The following is an 18,314-nucleotide window of genomic DNA, read 5'->3' as shown; positions in this document are numbered from 1 at the left end:
TTCGAAAAGCGACAATAACGCTACCGGCTCGTTGTCTCCTTGTAGGTACAATTTCCGCGATATCCTCGGAAAATTCACCGCCACCTGCAAGTAGCAAAGCAAATTTTTGATAGCTTTTTCTGCAATGACATAGATATAATTTGACCCGATTTTCGTGTTTCCATTCGTAGACTCAGATAACCATCTTTCACGGGAAAATCATCACGTAATAACGCTTTCTGATAAAGTTCTAATCATTTCTAGGTCCGTGACATTGTCCCTTGTTTCCGTATATGGTCTATTACTATTGTTCGTGGTTGTTTTCTCATGTGTTCTATTTCTATTATATACTCATTTATTGCACTAGTACTATGGAACTTAGTATTGCTCTCCATGGAGTTATCCGTTTGAGTATAATCTGAGTCACTATCATCAACAACATGTGCCGTATGTTCTCGTTAGTCATTATGACACCGTCAGCGGAGTCGCTAGACATCGATAAGCTCATCGTAGAAGGGGCGATAGAGCGTGACGGTAAATCGGTTACACGACAGGAAACCTATTCGAATAAAAGGTTCTCACCTGAGTACGTACACATACCCGTCATTGATATGCATAAATCAGATATTCGGAAATAAAATGTCAATCTAGCAGAATACCTGTATTACACAAGGGATCACCTATTTGTGTGCTATTCAATTATGCTGTACATCGTCTGGAAACATATAAAGTCACACCTTCTGTACACCAAGCGACGATCGGTGCTACAGCACTGACGCAACACTTTTCTATGCTATACTGAATCACTAGATTTTGACATTTCTTTCAATCATTTTGTATTTTCCTTAGTCGCCTCCTATGTTTTAAAGTCAAACCCGTAGTACCACTGACGAGTCCTAGGACAAGAAAGCTGTATAATGTTAACAGCGTTCCTGTGTTTTATCTATTTATATCCTCTAGTGCATGGATATTGCAACGCCTAAAGCCTCTTTTATATTTTGATTTATACTCGTAACATGTGTATATTCAGAGATAACATATCGGGATTAACTAACTAATTTGACAACTAGTTATTAGTTACGCTGATCAGAGAACTGGTTTTTAACACCCAATAAGATGACAATTAGTCTACAGTTATTATCTACTGATTTGATAACTGGACGTTATTTGTCAACTGTATGTTGCAGTTAAATTCCTTGTTTGGTGTTATTTACTTGACTAGTCACCGAAGAGCAATATTCTATACATTGCCGCCGGAACAGTTAAGAAAATAGCATCGGCTACCCCATTTCCACTTTCTATATCTCATAAAAGAAATGGGCACAACGATTCCCAGACGAGTTCATAATACGACGAAAGAAGTCTATTGGATTGTTACGTTTGACATTGAATTTAAATAATTTATCTCGTTTTATCTGTTGCGCTATCACTTGGGAAATCAGATTGGCTACCTGGACAAAATACATGGTGTGTTAGGAACCTACGCATTGTTAAATGTAGAGATACTGGACGTGGTCTATAATTTCTTGTTATTGAAAGACATGACCCATGTAACGCGGGACGAGCCTCAGTTAGGCACTCACGGGAAAAAACCACAAGAGATAGTGCAATACATATATATACAAGTTTATTTACACTACATACATTAAATATAGACAATAACACACTCGCATTCACCCACTCTATCTTCCACGCCTCTAAATGTTATACTACAGTCTCTTCACACACTATGAGTCTTTTCACATTTCTCCGAGGAAATACAGTCACCCAGTGGTCTTTACAGGTCCCGACTCGTCGTTCACCAGCTCGAGACGGCGCACAAAATGCATACAAAATTTAGCCCACGGCTAACACAATAAACAGAATAGCATATGCCTATCAGCATCATTGGTCCCTCTCAGACCAGGATCTCCAACATCAAACTGCCTACATAGCCGGCCTGACGTCTTGTCTGAACGTCCTGGTAGCTGACCGTGCCCTGGTATTTGCTGTTGCAATGCTGGCCGGCCCCGTTGCATACCAGTCTGTTGCAGTCTTTGCAGTCTTTGCAGGCTTTGGGTAGCCTAACTTGGTTGTCTGCCCGACGTGTGAAGCTATAATAAACATGACAAAATATCATAAACACTCACGCACATCCATACTTTAATCCAACTAAGACATTCCTTAACTAACTATATAATTTAAAATCAATTCTACTTCCCTTTATAAATACTAAACCTACTAAACCCCTACAAACATATTAAATTCTGGGATGCGTGACCATTTTCTTATAATAATTATGCCAAAATGCACGTATCACCGCAACCATATATGCTACTGAGTGGCTTCCGTTCTTTTTACACCTGCGCGCACTCAACCCTAGCACAGGTAAATACAACTACTACTCAAGGATTCCATAGATAAACTACTCGAAAAAAATCACGTTACTAAGCGAAATATACGCTTAAACATCTAAATTACTCGTACATATCAAAACATTACTTTCATACCACATAAATCCTAATTACCTAATACTGTTAATTATGACATTTGAAATCAACACACCTGTATACTATAACAGCAAATAGTTACGCTCGAGTGGACACGCATCGATAGATAGATTGGTTGACCGGCAATAGGGACAATTAAAATATGGCACGAAATAGCCAACTAAAACAACAATTTATGAAAGATAGAAAGAATACTTACCCCAGTCAGATATCCGGTCTTCATCACACACGAATGATGGCTGGGAAAACAATCAATGGCCACTCCTCTCACCTGTCCAGCCCATGCACTACCCGTCCTTCTTCACCCGTACACACAGGCGCACACGTGACTAATTCACTCACCATTCACAATAACAAAAAGATGTACCTGCGTTCGTGACAACGCAATCAATATATCTGAAAATAAATTAAACGGCGTTGCAAGGTCTTTGTGACCTGTTTTGATGAGCTCTTTAATAAACTCAGTCTCGTATGAAAACAAAAACAAGTCAGCCAATAGAGGGGCGCGTTTGTATGGAATACGTTGGGGATGCATATCAGTGATAAGATAAGGGAAAAGATAAGGGATGGTAAATGCATTGACCTAGGGGCCCTCTTAGAGAATAACAAGCAGGAGCAATCCTTATCCATTAGTATTGGGAAGATAGTAAGTGTGGGGAAGGCAAAGACAAAAATCAAGTGTATTGAGAAATGGACAGAAGGATTTATTATCTTTGCAAGTATATATATATAGACGCACACCCAGAAAGGGCTGGGGAGTTGTTTAAGTATATCCATGACATAAGGTCCGGGGCAGCGAGGACCAAGTCAAGTGGAAGGCGGATTTATGACGAACAATATCGCATGAGGAAAGAAGTTGACCCTACATCTCTATGGTCCAACATCGATAGTGAGCTGTGGCTAATATATATGGTTCCGGGAGCGGTGCCTTGGGAACCATCACAAGGGAACACTTTTGCCACACCCCTTAAGTGCTATGACTTCAATTATGGCAAGGACTGCTATAGATCTCCGTGCAGGTATCGACATCATGCCTGGGCTGTGGGAAAAACATCCATGGGTACACTGTTTCAGGGCCACCCAGAGTTGCAATTTTTGGCCCCAGGGTGTCGGACAAAATAGACCAAGGTTTTCAACAGGCAACCCAGGGTCACAGGGTCAATCCAATCCTCAGTTTAGATTCCAAGCCCCCGGTAACACTAACGCCAGACAAACTAAAAAGAGTAAGTTTAAGAACTAGGCCAAGGCTATAAAGGTTGCCATATGTTACACACTAATTCCTCTACAATTATAAAATAATAATAGAATTTAAATAATAAAGGAATAAGGGTAAATAAATAGTTAGTTCTGTCCCCTCATACAATCTGTGCTACAAAGATTTAAGGTAAAATAAATAATAAAAAAATAATATTTATAACAATAATAATAAATTTACCCATAAATGAGTTATGTGTCCTTACCAAGGTTAACAAACTAATTTCATGATTTCAGATCATATATCAATAAATGTGAAAGTTTTGGCCCATATGCTTGAAAATTATCCAGACAGGGACATAGCAGACTACTTGTTAGCTCACCTGGACCAAAGGGCGACTTCTTTCAAAATACCGGAAGGCCTAGAATCTTTATATTAGGCTACTACGTTCCTCTTATGGTGTCCTACAAAGTTTGCTAAAAGAAATGACCTTGACCAATCTTCAAGCTCACAGGAGTCAAATGTGTTAAAACGTTTAAACAATTTCTTCTGAAATATCGAAAAGCCTAGAATCATTATATTTGGCCAGTATGTTCCTTTTATGAAGTCCAAGAAAGTAAAGAAATGACCTTGACCCATTGTCAAGGTCACAAGGATCAAATGTGTTAAACGTGGAACATATGCACATATATAGTAATGTTGGTCATAAAGATCCAGGTGAGCGATACAGGCCCTCTGGGCCTCTTGTTAACTGGTTTTGCTGAAGGCTTTACTCTGCAGTACTCTGGCCCAAGGCTTCCATATTCATGTTGGACAAGTCAGGAGTTCAGCACAGTCCAGTATACCAGTTTCGATAAAGTCATTGAAATGATCAGTGGTCTAGGAACTGGGGAACTGATACGAAAAATGGATGTCGAGTCTGCCTTTAGGTTATTACCAATATACCCAGCTGATTATGACTTACTAGGGTACAAATTTCAGCAGTATTTTTTCATTGATAAATGCCTCCCCTTTGGGTGTTCAATATCATGTAACATATCTGAGAAATTTTCTACATTTCTGCACTGGACAGTGGTTCAAAGAAGCAAATTGAGTACATTGGATCATTATCTTGTTGATTTTTGCTTTGCAGGGGAGGCTAATAGCGGGAACTCTCAAAAGCAAATGTCAGCATTGTCAAATGTTTGTCAGGAATTGGGGGTTCCAATGGCACGTGAAAAAACCGAAGGTCCCTCCACAGTACTGGTTGTTCTCGGCTTAGAAATTGATACGGTTAACAGAGTGGTTCGTATCCCTCCAAAAAAGATCGAAGAGCTAAGGACATTACTCAGCTCGGTAGTCAGTAGGGACAAGATCAAATTAAAGGAATTGCAGGCATTGACGGGGACTTTAAGTTTCTTTTGTCGGGCACTGAGAACCGCAAGGGCTTTCATAAGGCGTCTATTTAATGCCATGGGTAGAGCTTCAAAAGCGTATCATCGTATTAGAGTTACACAGGGACTGAGAGAAGACTTATATATTTGGTTACACTTCTTAGAATCTTTCAATGGGGAGTCTTTCTTCCCTGAAACAGAATGGGCTAGTAACGAAGTACTGACGTTGTATACAGACACAGCAGGGTCAATTTACCTGGGGTGTGGTGCAATACTAGGGAACAGCTGGGTATACTGTCAATGGCCACCCCAATGGGAAAGCATCATGACATATGTCACATTTCTGGAACTCGTTCCCCTTGTTTTGGCTTTCATGATCTGGGGACAGAAACTGGTTAATAAAAGGATCTTGCTACGGATAGATAATCAGGCACTAGTAGCGATAGTAAACAAACAGACATCCAAATCAAAGAGGGTTATGCAATTACTTAGAGCATTGCTACTGACACTTAAAGGAAAACATATCTTGAGTGGGTATAACAGCGTGGCAGACACTATTTCTCGCAAGCAGGTGGATCGCTTCCGGCAGTTGGCACCTACCGCAGACGAATACCCACAAACATACCTCAACAGTTTCTAAGGCTGATTTACAACGTGAAGCTGACAGAATAATAGACACTTCATTAGCAAGCAATACCCATGCAGTCTATGACCGAGGAGTAGGAGCATTTAAGTCATTTAGGAGAGAGTATGGTATGATGGATGCTTGGCCACCAACAATAGATCACTTAGTATTGTTTATTGCCCATATGTCACTGAAAGGCTTTTCAGCTGCTACAATTGAAACGTATGAGGCAGGGGTAGACTATAAATGTAAAATATCGGGTTATTCAGATTCTACAAGGGCGTTTGTGGTAAAAAAAGGCAATTGAAGGGATGGAAAGAGGTAGGCAAGGATTAGACACTCGTCTTCCCATAATGCCCCCTCTCCTAACCCAAATCGTCAAAGGGCTACCGCTGGTTTGTTTCAATACATATGAAACTAGGTTATTCGCAGCAGCTTACCTCCTGACATTTTTCAGGTTCTTGAGAATAGAGGAGTTGGTTGGTACAGGTCTTCGGGTGCTAAACAGGTCTGACTTGAAGATAGAAAACAAACAAATATCATTGAGGATAAAGTGTTCCAAAACTGACCAGCATGCAAAAAGTACGACTTTACTTATATCAGAAATTCCAGACAATAAAAGCATTTGCCCAGTATACAATGTTGCACAATACTTGGAAGTCCGTCCTAACATACCAGGACCCCTTCTTTGCCACTATGGGGGCAGCCAATTGACACGGTATCGGTTCAATTCAGTCATTAAAAAAGGTCTTAACTAGATTAGGAAAAAGAGAAGGAAGGTATAAATCACACTCATTCCGTATTGGGGCGGCATCCACAGCTAGTACGGCAAACTGGACCCCAGATGAGATACGCGAAGCTGGTCGGTGGTCAGAAAAATCCAGGGTATACAAGGCTTACATTCGTATCCCGGTTAGGAGGTTGATAACGAAAGACATGTCAATACAGTGAAGGTAGAGCAAGACCGAGAATGGGTGGGGGGAGGGGGGTTATATATAAACACTTCTATTTAGGATGGCAAATCATCGATATCGGTGTACTGACTATCGATTTAAGCCTTTCAGGTAACTGCACAGTGTGGATAGTGGGCTTCTCAGTAATTAAAACAGCTTTTATACAATGTCGTACCAGCCCGGGTGGTTCATAGTTGAGCCTACAAAGATTGGGTGTGTCAAGCATCTTCTGGCAGGGAAAAGGCGGTATGAGATGGCGCGAGGTTATCCCTACAATTCAGCAGATGTTGCGTCTAGAGGAGGAACCAACCTATCTATTAGTTCACTGTGGAGGTAATGATATAGGGTTCATCCCTGCTAAGCAGATAAGAGAGTCAATGATGAATGGCCTAGAAAAAATCAGAGTAAACAATCCCGTTGGGGCAAGGGTGCAAAAAGTAGAGGGTTATTTCATTAAATACCCTGACCTTAAATTCTCGCGAAATGGCTTTTTTGATGACGACAAAGTGCATTTGTCAAGACTAGGTGGTGATGTTTTCCTCAACACTATAAAAGGTGGTCTAGAGTCGTTCATAAGGGGGTTCGCAACAGTGTATCCTAAACGTTACTAGAGGATTAGGTTATGTTGGGCTGCGGCTAGTGCTGTGGCGGTAAACAACTCGGTCAAAGTAAAACTTAACCGAGCGGTCCAGATGGCGCTTGGTTCAAGCCACAACACCATCTACTAGTAATATATTAACTTTTATGAGGACAAACTAAATTTAAATTGACTGAGGTGCTGTACCCAGGCTTCGGTCGCCTAACATATGTTAAAACTGGGGTGCAGTTCTCAGGCCTCGGTTGTATAACGTATGGTCATTCAAAAGTGAGATTTACGGTTTGTCATCTCATTTTCTTCATTATATAAGTGGCCCCACTTGTATAAAACATCTCAACTTGAGATTTTCTCAAGTCGAGATATTCCTCAGCTAATATCTCCTTGAAAATATCTTGTATGAAAATTCCTCAAGGAATTTCAGGACATCCTAGCCGATGACCTCCTCCTGTTCCTTGAGAAAATTTTATACAAGCCGTTTTTGAGGAGATATCAGCTGAGGAAAATCTCGACTTGAGGAAATCTCAAGTTGAGATGTTTTATACAAGTGGGGCCTGGAAACTCGGCTTGTTATCCTCAACTCAAGTGGTGTCATCTCATATGACTACATAACTAAACACAATTATTGGAACTGTAAACTGAGACATTGAAGTCAACTTTATTTGAGTAAAAACTGCAAATGCAAATTAGCCAGTGGAACTACATTAGAGCAAATTTGCCATTGTTGAGTCATCTCTTGATAATTTTTCAGAAGTTAATACGTGGATTTAATTTTATCTGTTGGTTGCAGTAGTGACTAAGAACCAACTAATTTTGCAAGTTATCTTTTCCTGCCATAGTTACTGGTGTCGAACCAATTTTGCCAGTTATCTGTTGGCTGCCCGAGTGAATGGTAACCAACCAAATGCTTTCAAATACCTGCTATATTGTATAGCATTGGCCCAAACATTGCCAAACATAATTAATATCAAAGTCACGTCATATGGTAGTGTTGCTTGTTATTAATTTATTATTAAATGTCTGAAATAAATAGCCTCTTAAATAAATTATGACGAAACCCATCTAAAATGAAAAGGTCTTAAATAGACTTGTTTCATACATCAACTATAAACAAGTGATCTTAGCGCCTATCTACCTAGTTTGTATCGTCATACCTAATTATTTATATTACACGGGAGGCTTATCTCTGTACTGTATAAATGAAAGCATTTGTTGCTTACCTTGAAATAGAGCAATCAGCGCACATTAAGATTCCAGTATTTTTTGTGAAATATCAAATCAATTTTATTATTACTCTATATTAAACGCTTTGCTGTAGAAAAATGACGAAAGACAACAAATTGAGGCTCCTTTGTTTCAGTTATTTATCCCTGTGTTTCGCTCTAATGATTTTATAAATAACTACAAAATTTCATGTATGATTTTTGTTCGTTTGTTTGTTTGTTTTGTTTTGTTTTGTTTTTTTTTTCAGTTTGACAGATAGCGACAATGGAACAATCCGAGATATTCCAAAGCAATGTCAATGCAGCAATTTAAAGGCTTACATATGTTCTTGCCCATCATTTTCGTTACTATTTAGGAATGAAGACAGTCTTGATACATAGTGATATGTATTGAAGGAACATTGCGAGAAGGACAGAGATATCTAGTGTTAATACTTTAGTGATGAAAGGGAACGCTATTAAAGGGAACGCTGGGAAATTTCTCATTAGTTATAAAAAATACGTTAACTATGATACAGTTGATTCAGCTGGTATTTATGGTAGCTTCACTGACTAGTGTATTACTGTAATATCTACCATCAATTTACTTAATATTGCTTCTAAATTGTATCATCATCGTTTCTCCACTACCGTTATTAGGATCAACAATTAATAAGATATTTTGTTTCAGATGGTTGAAAGGATCCAACGCTCGAGATGTCTGGAGTCGAATCTGAGAGCGACATGAAGGTGGTCGTAAACCAGAAGTACTCTACAGATCGAACGGGGTACTGTACTAATGTTAGTATCTAGTAATGGAAAAATAAGAGACATGGTTTCTGCTTGGGAGGCCGACACCGAGCGCCGAATATCCGACTTCCTCTGCAGAAATAGAGTCTGTAAACTCTTCAAAATCCATATTCAATATCTCTCTGTTCGGAGTTGATTTTTATCTTTAATACCATCTCCGTCATGCTTGAGTGATGTTTGATACGCTACTAGCACAAAATACAAAATCAGGAGCTAGCACCTGCAAATGTGATATTTGAAATCACAATTAACGGAGTGGTTTTGTAAACAATTAATTACGGCAAGCTATGGAAGTTTGATTGCTTCACTATAGCAGCGAAACCTTTATTGAAAACCAACTATTCCCAAGATAATCGACTCCTAACTTTGTGATTCAGTGTGTAAATCCACGTTAAAGTGGTTGTATAGATTTAAGTCCTTTGATTATTCGTGAGAATGCATTACCACATGAAAAAAAAATCTCTTCAAAAGCAATTTAATTTGTTTACGTATACTGCAGGAGCCACATTTATAACTTGTTACGTATAGTGGCAAGCACAGAGTGTCTCTTACATGTTCTACAGGTAAAACAAACATCACAAGGTCCGCTTCGTTACACCAACACATGTTGTTTGGTGCGTGGTAAACTATAAGACGTCCGTAATCCCAAAGATGTTTATCTACCTTCCATTACATACACTATACCTCAGTTTAAGATATACTATTTACCTTAAGGTCTTTTGTGCAAACTTCAAGAGAGCAGATAATGCACATTACTGAAGGACTTCATGCCTTTGAGGTCCACCGTAACGTACATGCCACGTGCTACTTTATTTCAATAGTAGTAGAAGATGCACATGTATCTGAAGTTGTTTTAGAATTATTAGATATATGAAAATTAATTTGATTAAAATTATGCGGTAGAGCACCTACTTTTCTAGATTTTGACAATTCCCGCGATCAATTTCGTTTTCCCAAACACAACATAAAGATAATGAGCGCATTAATTTTAGCAAGTTTCCTTGTACATTTAGAGAAGTTTTGATACAACATATAAACAATGATCTATTAATAGCAGCTGGTCTCCTTGTACATCGAGAGAAGTTTTGATACAACATATAAACAATGATCTATTAATAGCAGCTGGTCTCCTTGTACATCGAGAGAAGTTTTGATACAACATATAAACAATGATCTGTTAATAGCAGCTGGTCTCCTTGTACATTGAGAGATTTTCTATTTTTATTTTAAGTAAGCTTTAGAATTATGAGCTATTAATAGTAGTTCTTCTACTTGTACATTTAAAGAAGGTAAATTGTTTGTTGTTTATTTTATTTTATCCAATGCAAACTGTCTTTCACAGTTTTAAAAATCTGCTCTTTATAAATAATGAAACTGTGATACAACAAAATATTTTGCAATTGCTGGCTTTCGAAGTATACATACAATCAAGTATTTACTTAGAAATGAAGCCGGCACTTTTAACTCATGAACTCTTGTCCATTCTAAAAAAGAAATTCCCTTTGAATTTGTTATTGTAATCTCGGTGAACAAACTGGGGGCCATGATTTTTTGATCTGACCAATATTTTAACATCAGTATAAACTTTATTCAATTAATGCACAAGTAGTGTACAGTAGCTATCAAAACATATCAAATGAATTAGATACGAAAACAAATGTTGTGACACTTATATTAATCCGCTTCACGATATCAAATTTGACGAGGCACGGTGTTAACAGTCTAGACTTAGCTAAAATGTGGCAAGCTAGGAATGAGGAGAATTGAAAAAGAAAGAGATAGTGTAGGTTGAGGAGGGAGAGGAGTTTCTAATCATGCCAAAAGAATAAAAAATTAGAAAATCAATGCACACAAACATAAACTACAGAAGCTGCAAGAATGTGAAAAGTCTAATAGCATTACTACAGATTTCAAATAAAAAGTAATAGAGCACCAATCAAATCTCTTGGAGCTTATGAAAAAGTTTTGTACACATGAGAAGATCCTATTGACTTTATCTACAGACTGTTCCTCGCTACCAAAAGGTTGTAATTTTATTGCGTTGGAATCTGGCAAGTTAGTTCACTAAAGATAAGTACGCGCAGTTGGTCGAAGTGACGACAATACAATAAAAAAAATATTCATTTGTTTTGTTGTCATCATTGCATAGACATAGTGGACTATCGCCGAGGTTTTTGTGGACAAGTAGAATTTGAGGAAACTGTATTCCATTCGTAGTCTGGCGTGGAGAATCTGACCCAATCTGCTACCAGTATAATAAAAAGTCGGCACTCTAATGTCAGGCTTAATTTAGATATTTTTTAGTCTACTTATTGATTGATCACCTTTTATTCGATTTGACAGTATATCCATGTACTAATTACAGAATGCAAGAAAGAATTTTTATATAAACGTGTACGACAGGAGATAGGACGGAAGTTAATCGGCAGTGCGAGTGTTATGACTGTCAAATTGTTACGCGCAGGAAGCAGATCGCGGAGGTATTGCGGTACTAATCAATCAATTTTGTGAAATGGGATTATCTTGTGATGTGTGCCTCTTAGGTAAAGTGGCAGCCAGCCAGTTTCTGCATAGAGTATGGATTTACATTTTTATTCTTGTTGCACCAGTGACAATTCGTGCAGCTTCTAACTGAATATTTCCAGAATATCGGGTTGTGCTTGGGTTAGATTGTCCCGGGTAATGTTTCCGTATTCTAATATTGTCCGAATTAGAGAGAAATACAAGGTTTGAAGGCAAGAGAGGTCTAAAATAAGTTTAAATTTCTGTAATATATCTAACCTTTGTTAGTAAGTAGTTAATGTGAATATTCCAACTCCCATTATTAGAAAGAAATACGTCAAGGTGTTTGTGAGACGTTACTTCGGAAATGTGAGTATTATTCATTGCTAGTGATGGATGGTTAGGAGTGACAGTTTTTCAGACTTATTAGAAGTGCTTCTGTTTAAGTAGAGTTAAATAACACTAATCAATCTTGTGATAATTATTGAAGATCATGGTTTACAATCTCTACACTTATCATAGATGTATCAATAATGACATACAGCGATGTGTCGTCTGCAAATGTTTAACAATGGAGTTGATGTTTTCCACAGGTCCAAGAAAAGAGCTTAGTGGCACACCGGCCTTAATAAAGGACTAATTAGAACGTTTACCATTAATAACAACTCTTTGTTACCTGATGAGAAAGAAAATGGTGCTCGCACCATGAAAGAAGTGGACCACGAATTTCAAAACTGTATCATTTTCACAAACACAATCGAATGCTTTACTGATGTCTCAGAAGACAATTCTTGTTTCCTTGACTTGGTCAAGTGAAGAATACAGTGAAACCTCGCTATTAAGACCACTTTGAGGACTGGACAAAAGTGGTCTTAATAGTGAGGTGGATCAGATGGACCGCAAAGAACTGTAACTTGAAATAAAGACTTTATATATATCATTATGTAATGTACATGTATATAATTCAACAATGATAACTAGACTGTATATAAAATGTTGAATTTTATTAAATGCATGTAAAAAGATAAAATTGATGAATTGACAAAAGAATTTACATGCATATATTCCTTAGTTTATATCATAATATACGTGTATATTTCCTATTGTAACCATTGAATAAAAGAAAACAAAACATCAATTTTAAGTTCAATAAGAATTTAACGTTAATTTTTCAATTTTTTCACATAAATTTACAAACACATTTACTCAGTATTTGTAGCAACATTAATGAAGTCCCTATAAAGTCTTTCAACGCTGCATTTTTCACATAAATTCGCAAAAACATTAACTCTGTCAGTGTATCACACAGTACAAAAAATTGTCTTTTTACTTAAAAAAAAAAAGAAAAAAGAGTCCAGTGCACAATGTTGAGATGAGCCACGGATCTGGACAGCCTCCTCTTCCACAAGTCCTTTTTAGCAATCGCGATAGCTCGTTTCGTTTACGTGGTTTCGTCATTGCTTGATAAAGCTTTTTAACAGTGAAAATATGCCTAAAAAATTGGAACATATACATAAATAGAAGTTGGTTGGTTCGTGAGTCGCCATGCCTAAAACCTGACTGGAAAGGTAACAATAAGGAATGGGTAAGTATGTATTCACATACATATTTAAAATCACATCATTCCATTAATTTTCCTACTATTGATAAAAGAGAGATGTGCCTGTAATTGGTAAATAGACACGTTATCTGTAAACTGGGGTAACATTAGCCATTTTCCATTCAGTAGGAAATACGCTAGTGTTAATGGATTTATTAAAAAGATAACTTAGAGGATAACAAAGGATATCTGAGGCTTCTTTGAGTAACCGAGGATTGATAAGATCAGGACCGGCGACTCTTCAGCAAATCAACAGCTAGAATAGAGTCTTTAAGGTCAGTAATTGCTATATTTATTGTTAGTAAATGTACGTTAGTTTTATCGTCAAGAGAAGGAAGATTTATGTTAGAATCATCGACGTTTGACTGAGCACGGGAATTATCAAACAAGCAAGCTTTCTGAAATTCTGAAATTACAGAATATGAAATTCTGAGATTACAGAATCATTATGTGTCAGAGAGGGCATGCAAAATTTACCGGAGTTGGGTAATAATAGGTTAAAAGTATTCCACCAGTCTCTCGCACGAAGGGTAGAGGGTTTCTTACGTTTTCTTGTTTTAAAGTTAAAACTCTCAACTACAATACATTTATTGAGTATGTTGGCATTACTAGTGCAAACTATATCGAGGAGTGAAGAAGAAACTTCAGTGTAAAATGGTGAATCTTCTATGTTCTACAGAAAATCCAGGCATATGAATGACAGGAGATATCAGTTTCACATAACCCAGTTTCAGTGATACATCGAGCTTATCTTTGATACTTTGGACGTTGAGGTGGACTAGATTTGTCAGTACAGAACTGAGTACTATCAACAGATGATAGTGAAGAGATCGAAGACTCAGTAAATGAAGGACCTCGGTTTGACTAAACGTCACCCGTTAAGATAATTTACCAATAGCTGAATGTTTGATGAAGGGAACTAAAGCTGAGTATATCAACTAACGAATAATCAAGCTGGTAAAGTGACTTATGACGTTTAGGGACATATGTCAGAAACTCCAAACAATTCAGTAATATTGAAATCAACAGGAGTATTAGTAAACTTTTTCGTTTTGAGATTATAATGTTCACATAGAGAACTTAATTTGCCAAATGAATGCAGTTATTGAAGACATCAATTTGCGTACGATAAAGCGATAAGTTAACAGGCATTCAGTAATACAGGAGAGGGAGAATATTGTACACAAAGAGGTGTCTTACAAAGTGTAATTGGATGTATAATCAAAGGCATGAAGGGAGGCGGGGATAGGGGTTGGAATAAGAAGGTAAGAAACAAGAAAAAAAAATGCAAGTAGTAAAAAAGCACATACACGGGAGTCGATAGGGGGTAGGAGGAGAAGGGAGTAAAGAGACGGAGTGTTGGGGTTAATTACTAAATTGATTTGACACTGTTCACTCAGTTTTTTATAGTTAATAATACATCAAGACAATTTATATGGTACTTTAGATGTAAAAGAATAGAACTAATGAGTCACGCACGTCCTTCTAACCTACGATACACACATGTGTATTATAGAGACACTATTACACACATATGCGGGTGGAAAGGTCGTGGCAGTCCGCTGTGAAACATACATATCATAAACTGTTTTTGTAGAACATAAGATCACACACAATGTAAAGATGACATCTGTACAGTATCTCTAAAGTTAGGAAGAAATAATCAAGTTACTACTATTACAATTTATCGCACCTTGGACTAGAATGTCCTAAAATCGTTGGCCGAGAGACGTCACATGGTAACCCACTATAATTCATATAATTCCTTTTGAAAAAGATTGTATTCAACATTCCTTTCTATCATAGAGTTTGCTGTCCCCACGCAGCTGGCCTTACTCTCACCACACAAGCTTATACATAAATCGTCTTTACACACCGGTTTCACCTTCACGCTTTTTTATTACCAAGAATTTAAATAATGTTGTATTTTGTTATTCATGACTAACACTTATATATGTAAAGATCTCAACATATGTTAACATAGATACTAAAATACAAACATGCACGTGCGCTCACCGTATTCTTATCTTAAGAACCTATTGTAATATTTAATGTTTTAGTCATCAGGTGCTCCTTTACTTATGATCGTACTGCAAAATAATTAAAAGAATATTTCAAGGACTTTGTTTTAACATAATGTATAATTACCAGAGGAATAAATAAATAAATAAATAAATAAATATTTATCGTTTTCGTTTGGTCATTGAATTGCTTATTTATATCCAAATATGTTTAAGTACTAACTTTACAAGGCGGGTGTCGTCGATAAATCAGAAGACGTTTACTCTCCCGGAACACCTGGTCTTAATATCTTGGTACATTTTCAGTAGTCTCCGAATAAATCTTTCTTTTGTTCATATTTTGCCCTAATTTCATGGAAATTGAGTTTAGATTATGATTTTGTTGCCACGTTGGTATTTTCTTTAATTTTTCAGCGATCTAAAACAACTAACATAACACCGACAATACGTCACATCATTCATCAGTTAAAAATCGTATGATGATACAATATGGTAGCCATAATGAAGTGAACAAATAATCACATTACATCATTAATACTGGGGTTTTTTATATTTCAACGGTAAAACATATACAATTGTCTTACATAACCGCTGTCTACACTCATTACTTATCTTGATCTCGTGTTAAAACTGATGCTTATGATGTCAAACAGAATTTTCTACATTTACATGCATTGATTTAAACTGCGAACAATGCATAGTGTTTACAAAAATGTGGCTTATTCGAATAGTTTATATTTGACAAATGTCAAACGTATGTGAACAATATATATATATGAATGTGGATAATACAATCTTTTACAACTGAAATGTATTTCTTCATGTTGGTATTGTCAATAGAATAGAAGTTCTTATAACACAACCAGTAGAAGATTAGAGTGTGACGTTTTGATGACTACACGGTCACCTTCACCTTACAACACAACCAGTAGAAGATTAAAGTGTGACGTTTCGATGACTACACGGTCACCTTCACCTTACAACACAACCAGTAGAAGATTAGAGTGTGACGTTTCGATGACTACACGGCCACATTCACCTTACAACACAATCAGTAGAAGATTAGAGTGTGACGTTTCGATGACTACACCATCACCTTCACCTTACAACACAACCAGTAGAAGATTAGAGTGTGACGTTTCGATGACTACACGGTCACCTTCACCTTACAACACAACCAGTAGAAGATTAGAGTGTGACGTTTCGATGACTACACGGTCACCTTATAGTTCTTATAACACAACCAGTAGAAGATTAGAGTGTGACGTTTCGATGACTACACGGTCACCTTATAGTTCTTATAACACAACCAGTAGAAGATTAGAGTGTGACGTTTCGATGACTACACGGTCACCTTCACCTTACAACACAACCAGTAGAAGATAAGAGTGTGACGTTTCGATGACTACACGGCCACATTCACCTTACAACACAATCAGTAGAAGATTAGAGTGTGACGTTTCGATGACTACACCATCACCTTCACCTTACAACACAACCAGTAGAAGATTAGAGTGTGACGTTTCGATGACTACACGGTCACCTTCACCTTACAACACAACCAGTAGAAGATTAGAGTGTGACGTTTCGATGACTACACGGTCACCTTATAGTTCTTATAACACAACCAGTAGAAGATTAGAGTGTGACGTTTCGATGACTACACGGCCACATTCACCTTACAACACAACCAGTAGAAGATTAGAGTGTGACGTTTCGATGACTACACGGTCACCTTCACCTTACAACACAACCAGTAGAAGATTAGAGTGTGACGTTTCGATGACTACACGGTCACCTTCACCTTATAACACATCCAGTAGAAGATTATAGTGTGACGTTTCGATGACTACACGGTCACCTTATAGTTCTTATAACACAACCAGTAGAAGATTAGAGTGTGACGTTTCGATGACAACACGGCCACATTCACCTTAAAACACAACTAGTAGAAGATTAGAGTGTGACGTTTCGATGACTACACGGTCACCTTCACCTTACAACACAACCAATAGAAGATTAGAGTGTGACGTTTCGATGACTACACGGTCACCTTCATCTTACAACACAACCAGTAGAAGACTAGAGTGTGACGTTTTGATGACTACACGGTCACCTTCATCTTACAACACGACCAGTAGAAGACTAGAGTGTGGGTCACTTTGTCCTGCTAGATGGCGCCACGGGTTTTAGATGGGGTTACTTTGATTTAATGGCGCCGACCACGTCAACCGCTTCGGAAATTGAACTTTACAAAAAATAAATTGTACTGACCCTCTATGGCTCCGCCCTCGCCCCCTGTAAATTTTACTGACCTCTATGGCTCCGTCCTCGCCCCCTGTAAATTTTACTGACCTCTATGGCTCCGCCCTCGCCCCCTGTAAATTTTACTGACCTCTATGGCTCCGCCCTCGCCCCCTGTAAATTTTACTGACCTCTATGGCTCCGCCCTCGCCCCCTGTAAATTTTACTGACCTCTATGGCTCCGCCCTCGCCCCCTATAAATTTACTGACCCTCTATATTTCACAAGTTATCTACAGAACAGGTAGTAGTAGAGGTGATACAAACATTAATCGCGACCGTTATTAGGGTTGATTTTCAAGTCAAATGATAGATTAGATTCTAGGTATGCATACAAAGTATAACAAATGATAACGTACAGGTATACAAACTTTGTTATTGAGGGTCTAGTGGTGTTACACTACGCGGAAATGTCTATATAACACATCAAATGCATTATAAGTACATTTACTTACGTCAAGCTGTGATAGTAATGGGAGTAAAGGTCATTCAATAAACAGGAATGTTTTGGTACTATGTCTGTAACGCTAAGGACTATTTAATATTCTATATATATGTGTCTATATAACACATCAAATACATTATATGTACATTGAATCACGACAACGACCATCTGTGATATATTCAAGAGTGATATTCTACAGTAAATTATTCATAGCAATTTCAAC

This window comes from Ylistrum balloti, unplaced genomic scaffold (assembly GCF_031769215.1).
Source record: "Ylistrum balloti isolate Yb309-2 unplaced genomic scaffold, AGI_CSIRO_Ybal_v1 Utg369602, whole genome shotgun sequence".
NCBI classification, from domain to species: domain Eukaryota; kingdom Metazoa; phylum Mollusca; class Bivalvia; order Pectinida; family Pectinidae; genus Ylistrum; species Ylistrum balloti.
This window is presented reverse-complemented; position numbering follows the sequence as displayed.